The sequence below is a fragment of the Pteropus alecto genome, unplaced genomic scaffold (assembly GCF_000325575.1).
Source record: "Pteropus alecto unplaced genomic scaffold, ASM32557v1 scaffold177, whole genome shotgun sequence".
Lineage (NCBI taxonomy): Eukaryota > Metazoa > Chordata > Mammalia > Chiroptera > Pteropodidae > Pteropus > Pteropus alecto.
The window spans coordinates 8,259,000-8,266,089 of record NW_006442207.1 but is presented as its reverse complement, the minus strand read 5'-3'; the positions used below and the strand labels follow the sequence as shown (position 1 = coordinate 8,266,089).

At 35.7% G+C, this 7,090-nt stretch overlaps 1 long non-coding RNA gene across 1 annotated transcript in view; it reads left to right on the top strand.

Annotated features, from left to right (window-relative positions):
- The first annotated feature begins 488 nt into the window (after nucleotides 1-488).
- Nucleotides 489-7,090, top strand: part of LOC112470123 — a 194,421-nt gene continuing 187,819 nt past the window's right edge. Inside the window, exon 1 of the long non-coding RNA XR_003042835.1 lies at nucleotides 489-560. This is a non-coding gene — a long non-coding RNA (uncharacterized LOC112470123). The remainder of the gene's footprint in view (nucleotides 561-7,090) is intronic.

Here is a 7,090-nt window from a genome sequence, read left to right as displayed (position 1 = left end):
ATGGAAAATGGAGAGTGATCCCAAAGGTGATGCAGAGATTAGCAAGGTTCCACACCCTCCCACAAGCCCAGAGAACGAGGGCCAACAATTGGAGGATTTAGAGTGATTTCACGGGAGGAGCCAGTCTATGGCAATTTGTTATTGTAGCCCAAACTGACTAAGACACATACAAGTTTCCTAACATGCTATTTGAAAAAAAAGGTATATTACTGTTTTAGTTCATACTTCCCCAGATATAAGGGAAAATGACATTTCTATGTGTTTACTAGTTGAGAATTCTGATTTTCTGTTCATGAAACAAGAATTTCTAATGCAGACATCAGAGAAAGGCATGAGCTACTTAGCAATGTGACACTTTCAGTGCTGGATTTTTAAACATCTAGGCTGGACAACTGCTTGTGGGGCTATGATAGGAAGAGGATTCAAGAGAGGAAAGTGAAATGAGTAGCCTCTGAGTCATTTTCAATCCTGAGAATTCCATAATTATCGAGGGGAAAGGCTGCACAGAACCACACGGAGTCTGAAAGTGCTACATTCAGAGTTGAAGAAACTTTAAGGAGGTGACTTTCTGCTTTTTACGTTTTCCCTATGTCCTAATTTTCTCTCCTTTTTCTATTTCACTGCTTTCTGGAGGATGTAATCTTGATAACATTTCTCTAATGGTCACTTACCGATTAGCTCTTTTAAGCTCAGCCAACTTATAACCAGGCATTTACTTTCCTTCATCTCCAGTGTCTGGAGATCTTGAATTGTTGTTTTCACAAAGCTGAATTTCTATCAGTAAGTCGACTTTTTGAAGGCAGGTATCAATAAGTGGAGATAAGTATGGGGGGAAATGTGGTGTGTAACAGATAACGAAAAATATTAGCCAGATCAAAGGTTGCTGGATCTCCCTGATAGCTGGGCCAATTTTATAGTTTGCTTTCCTTAGATGCAGCGATAACATGATTTAAAGGCATGCATACTGCATGAAATATAAAAGTTTCATTACTTTAAACTATTTGAAATATGAAAACATTCCATATAAATATGAAAACATTTCTTTTGATTTGTTTTTTCTTCACATTTTCATGGAGATTAGAGTGAATCGTAGTGCAGGGGTACGTGATATGTCTTAATTTTCCCATGGGACTCTCTCACCCTGAGTGAGAACTAAAACAGTGACAAGTGATGGAGGCCACCAGGCTAAATCCTTCATGGGCATGTATGTGAGCTTTTCCCAGCATTATAAATAGTAGGTTCAAGAGACAGGAAGAGTCCTTTTTGGTTCTCACAGAAAAATAGTTTTTAATTTTATTGAAAAAAAATGTGATTAATCAGAATCTCTTGGAACTGCAATGACCAAAGAATATTGAGGTCAGTAAATCTGTCTTTCTAATTCTAAATGTATTTAAGCCATTCAGAAGGCTTCTCAAGCAGTATGATACAATGGAATAATCCACAGGCGAGTACTAGACCTTATTCTGGTTCTGTCCTTAAGTTGCAAAGTAGACAGAATATTTTATATTCCTGGGCTCCAGTTTCCTCAACTATCCAATGAGAAGCCAGGGCTGACAGGTTCTAAATTTTGTGAAGTGGCCATCTTTTATGTCGTAAAAATCACTAAGCAATGCAATCCCTTGTCTTCTCCATTAAGTCACTACTCAGACTTGTGGAATCGGAGTACATTTTGTATTGATTTGAAGCAGCTTTGTCTAGGGAATGTAGGAGATTGTCTATAAGATTTCCAAGCAGCCCATCTGTGTGTCTCCACATTTACCAATTTCTGTGTTACCAGTTAGTAAGAATGCTTAATTCTTTTGTGGTTGAGCAACTAAATACTCTACTGGATAACCATGTGGGTTCTGGAATCATATGACCTGAGTCATTTACATAACCTTAGGCATTAGTTTTCTCAGCTATGAAATTTCTATAATATTCATAGCTGCTTCATTAAATAGTCAAGAAAATAAAATGAGAAAATCATATGAAGCCTAGTGCCATGAAATTACTGTGCTGGGTTCATAGTAAATATTAAAGAAATATTAGCTAGTATTTTTATACATTCATATTGGTTATCTATTTTTGCCTCACAAATCACCTCATGATAGTAACTCTGAACAATGATCATTCATTTCTTTTCTTAGTTTTTGTGGGTCAAGAATTTAGGAGGAGTCAGATAGAAGATAACCACTATAGACCTTTTCATACAAAAAGGGAGAAAATGGGAACACAAGGAGTTATTAGATAATAGCAATTCTGAAATCCAGCAAAGCACCTGTGGGCAGTTTTTTAATTAAGGCTAACTTCTCCTACAGGGAATTGTGCTCCAAAGCTTTTGGCTCTACCCTCTGAGTTCTTGGATCCCACTTCTGCGTCAGACTTCTTTCATAGGAAATGGCTAGTGTGTGAAATTAATGTAGGTACTGCCACTTTCTTTTGATTAGTGTTGGCATGGAGTATCTTTCTCAATCTTTTTAATCTAGCTGAGGCCTTATATTTAAGGAGTTTTTGTTCATTTATTTTTAATCCAATCTAACAAAAATCTACCTTATAATTATATTTAAACCATTTATGTATAAACTGATTACTAATATACCTAAATTAAAATTGCCCATCTCACTATTTTCTATTTGTTATATTTGTTCTTTGTTTTTCCTCTCTCTCTTCCTATTTTAACTTATTTTAACTAAATCCTTCCTTAATTGAGATTTCCTTATTTTTTATTTCAGAATTCCATCTAGGATACCATATTACATTTTGTTGTCATGTCGCCTTGTTTCTCTTGGCTGTGACATTTTCTAAAACTTGTTTTTTATGATTGGACAGTTTTGAAAAGTACTGGCAAGGTATTTGTTGAAAGCACCTCATTTGGATTTGCTTGAATGGAGTTATGGTTTTCGTGAGGAAGATATCCAAGATAAAGAGTCACTTTCACCACATCATAAAAAGAATATATACCATTAACCTGACTTATCACTGATAATGTTAACCTTGACCACTTGGCTAAGGTAGTTTTATCAGGTTTCTCTTTTGTAAAGTTGCTACCCCTCTTCCTTCAATTTTCTTACTGTGCTTTGGGAAAGAAGTCATCATGCATGGCATACACTAATGAGTGAGGTAAATTAATTATCTATCTATCTGTCATCTATCGACATATATATTTATATAATTTGAAATATTTGGCATTTATTATTTAATAATTTATTAGTACAGACTTAACTTTTAATCACTGATTAATATTCCATTGTACAGATGTATCATTGTTTATCCAATCACTTATGGAATGGCATTTTGGTTGATGTCAGTTTGGGGCAATGATGAATAAAGACGCTATAAACATTCACATGCAGGCTTTGCATGGACGTAAAATTTAAGTCAGTTAACTAAACACCCAGAAGCACAATTGGTGGATTGTATGATAGGGTGATGTCTGTCTAATTTTGCAAGAGACTTCTGTCTGTCTTCCAAAGCAGCTAAGTTCTTTGGCATTCTCACCAGCAAAGAAATAGAGTTCCTGTTGCTTTGCATCCTCACAAGCAACTGGCATTTTTATTTTTAGGCATTCTAATGGGCATATAGTAGTTAAGTAAGCAATTTTTTAATTTAATTCATTTTCATCTCCTATATTAACTTATCATGATACTTAGTTCTTAACTTTTTAGTGCTTGTCCTAGTTTTTACAGTATACATTTAAAAACAACCTAAGGCTACCTTCAAGTTTTATTGCTTCATACATAACGAAGATATCATATAATGGAATATGTTCAATTATTCCACCAGCCCTTGTGACATTGTTATCATTCTTTCACTTCACAGGTATTTAAACACCCAATATATTGTTACTGTTATTGCTTTAAGTACTCATCTTTTAATAAATAAAGAATAGAAAAATTGAAAAATTATATTTTTATCTATTACATTTGGATACTCTTCAAGTTTCTGACATTTATCATTTTTCCTTCTAACTGAAGAACTTAGCGTTCTTACAGGGTGGGACCTCTGGCAATTAAATTTCTCATTTCTCGTTATTCGGGAAAGTCAGTTATTTCTCCTTCACATTTGAAGGAACTTTTCACTGGTTCTGGCATTTGGGCTTGCAATTTCATTTTTACTTTTGTTGTTACTGTGTGTTTCTCTATCAACACATCAAATGTTTTATTCTCTTGACTTCTTATTTTTGTGTTCTCTGATATAAAGTCTGCTGTAGTTGTCCTTGTTTCTCTGTAGGTGAAGCACACATTCATCCCCAAGGCTACTGTCAAGATTTTCTTTTGGTCTTTTGTTTTCTCTGATTTGTACATGATATTGTCTAGGTGTTTTGTTTCACTTTGTTTTGTCTTTTGCATTTATCTTGCTTAGCATTCCCTTTAGTTTCTCAGGTCCTTGGTTTATTATCTGTCACTAATTTTTGAAAACATTTAGTCATTATTTAAGTATTTCTTTTGCTTCTCTCTTCTTCCAATTCTACATATGTTAAACCATTTTCTATTGTTCTGCCATTTTTGGATGTTCTAATCTTTTTCATCATTTAGTCTCTATTTGCCTTTTAGTTCGGATAATTCATATTGACTTATCTTCATGTTTACCAATATTTTTCTAGATGTGTCAAGGCTACCGATGAAGCCAAATGGAATATTCTTCATTTGTTACTATGTTTTTGATTTTAGGTTTTTGTATGTGTGTGATTCTTTCTTATATTGGTCATCTTTCTGCTCTTGTTAGTCATGTGGTCCAGCACATTGCCTACTTTTCCATTAGAGTCTTTAACATATTAACCATATTTATTTTTAATTATCTGACAATGCCAATCTGTGTTGTATCTGAGTCTGGTTCTGGCTCTTGCCTTTTCACTTAAGCCTTTTTTTTTTTTTTTTTTTTAATAGGGCAATAGAGACTGAGGCAAATTGGCATTTAGTGTGTGTGAATTTATATTACCTGTGCCAAAAATTAGGCAATGTATAATATTTGTTGTAGCTATGGGGACCAAAAATTTTAAATTCCTTTAGTGGCCTTGCTTTTTTCTCTCCTCTTAATTTTGGGCTTTTTTTTTGTGATACTTCTCAGGGGAACTGTGTCTCTTGCAGCTCTCCCAGCTATAATCCACTGTTATTTTACTGTAGGCTTATTAATATAGTGATAGACTATGGAAGAAGTAATGGAGAGTTTTCTAACCTTCTGATTAATTTTTACTACTTGCAGTGCACATTGAGTCTGTGTATCAGTGGTGTGGGTTCACTGTTTCTATTGCTCCTGACAAATTTGGAGACAAAGAAAGCTTTCCCATTGCCTCATTGGCTCTTCATCTGTTGAAGAAGAAAGTCTTTTAAGTTGCCCTTTCAAATTCAGCTTACCATTGAACAATCATACATTCATTCATTCGACAAATATTTATTAAGCACCTACTATGTTCTTGATATACCGTTCAGTTTAGTTGTGAGGACTAAGAAGTATTTTAAAATCTACTGTTTTTCTTACCTAATAAATGTGGGTGAGAGTCCAAATCTCCAGACTTCTGAGTGTTCTCTAAGGGAGTGAGCCAGAAGCTGGGAGTGGGAAGGTGTGACATGGACATTTGGACAGCCTGTCCTGCCTATCCTCCCCGCCAGCAGAATTGTAGGAGGTCCACTGCTGGGAAACATCCATCCACTGAGGCAGGCAGGGGCTGAAACTCGGAGAAGACAAACCTTTTTCTAGTTTTCACAAAGTTGAGTTATAGACCAGAGCCCTGCCTCCCACATCGTTAAGTATTGAGATTTCCTTTTCCTTTCAGATTCTGTCTCCAAGATTAGCAATGTTGTCTTATTTCCTGCCCTCCTCTTTTTATTCCTCTGTAAAGAATGCTCCAAAATACACATTTAAATTTTTATGAAGTACTTGTTTTATTATACCCATATATCCTCTTTCTGTTTGTCAGACGCATGCAATGGCTGTAAAGAGTTTATGTGGACCTTAAAGCAGTGCTATAGTTTATTAATTAGACACCCTATAAATGAATGAAAAATATGTGTTAGCTGAAATGAAGAAAGGTGGGCTAGGAGGGGACGTTCTGCTCTGTTGTCCCAATGGCTTAATCTGGAGGCTGTTGAATTTACACACTTCCCTCATGGATCATCTTCCTCTTCAGCTGGAAAGGGGAGAGTCAGCCCTTTGCTACACCAAATAAATTAATCACATTATCCTCCCTACTGGATTGTGATAAAATTAAAGTTGCATACAAGTGAAGCAAGTAAATTGCATATTTCTAGGAAAAACAGCAGAGGCCTAGCTTTTTAGCAAGCATAATGCTTCTTAATTCTGGATGCATATTAGAATCACCCAGGGATCTTTTAAGTGATGATAATATCTGAGGCCCTACCTCCTAATATTTCAGAATAGTTAAATGATATCTGGGATGCAGTATTTTCTGAAGCTCCCAGGTGTGTGTGTGTGTTTTTCCTGGCCACAATGAAGAGCCACTGGTCTGCTTTTTCCAAGGGCTTGACAGTAGCATAGAGTAATTCAGAAGCATCTCTGGGCCAAAATGAAGCTTCTTGATACTGTTCTTTGTCAGATAAATATCATGCACTTATACATAACCCAGAAAGTCATACTGATATACACACATGCATACCTACAACAGAGAAGTGGACACATAGAAAAACAAAAACACACTTAGAGGATTATATACATAAACATACACATGACCAGAGACTCATGGACTGTAGTAGGTACAAATACGCACACATACAAGGAGACACATATATAATTAACTCCTGTCATACATAGACATGCACACAACAGCAACACACAGAAGCTCACTGACAGAGATCCTGAGAGGCCACAGAGATACATCAGATACCCCAAAATAGAAAAGAACAGAGACACACCCTCCAAAATGTATTCTTGAGGCTTTTACTTTGTTGCTTCATTCAAGGAACTGGACCACCTTAATCTGTGAGCTCACTGTGGTTGTGATTTTAAGTCACTTTAGTGTCACATGCACTTTACGTCACACAGTTTGAGTATTAGAGGGGATTACATGGAAACTGTCTCTGCTAAAGAGAGAACCATGTGGCATTTCAATGGGAAAGGAGATTTTCCAAGGAAAATGACAAGAAAAATAGGAGCT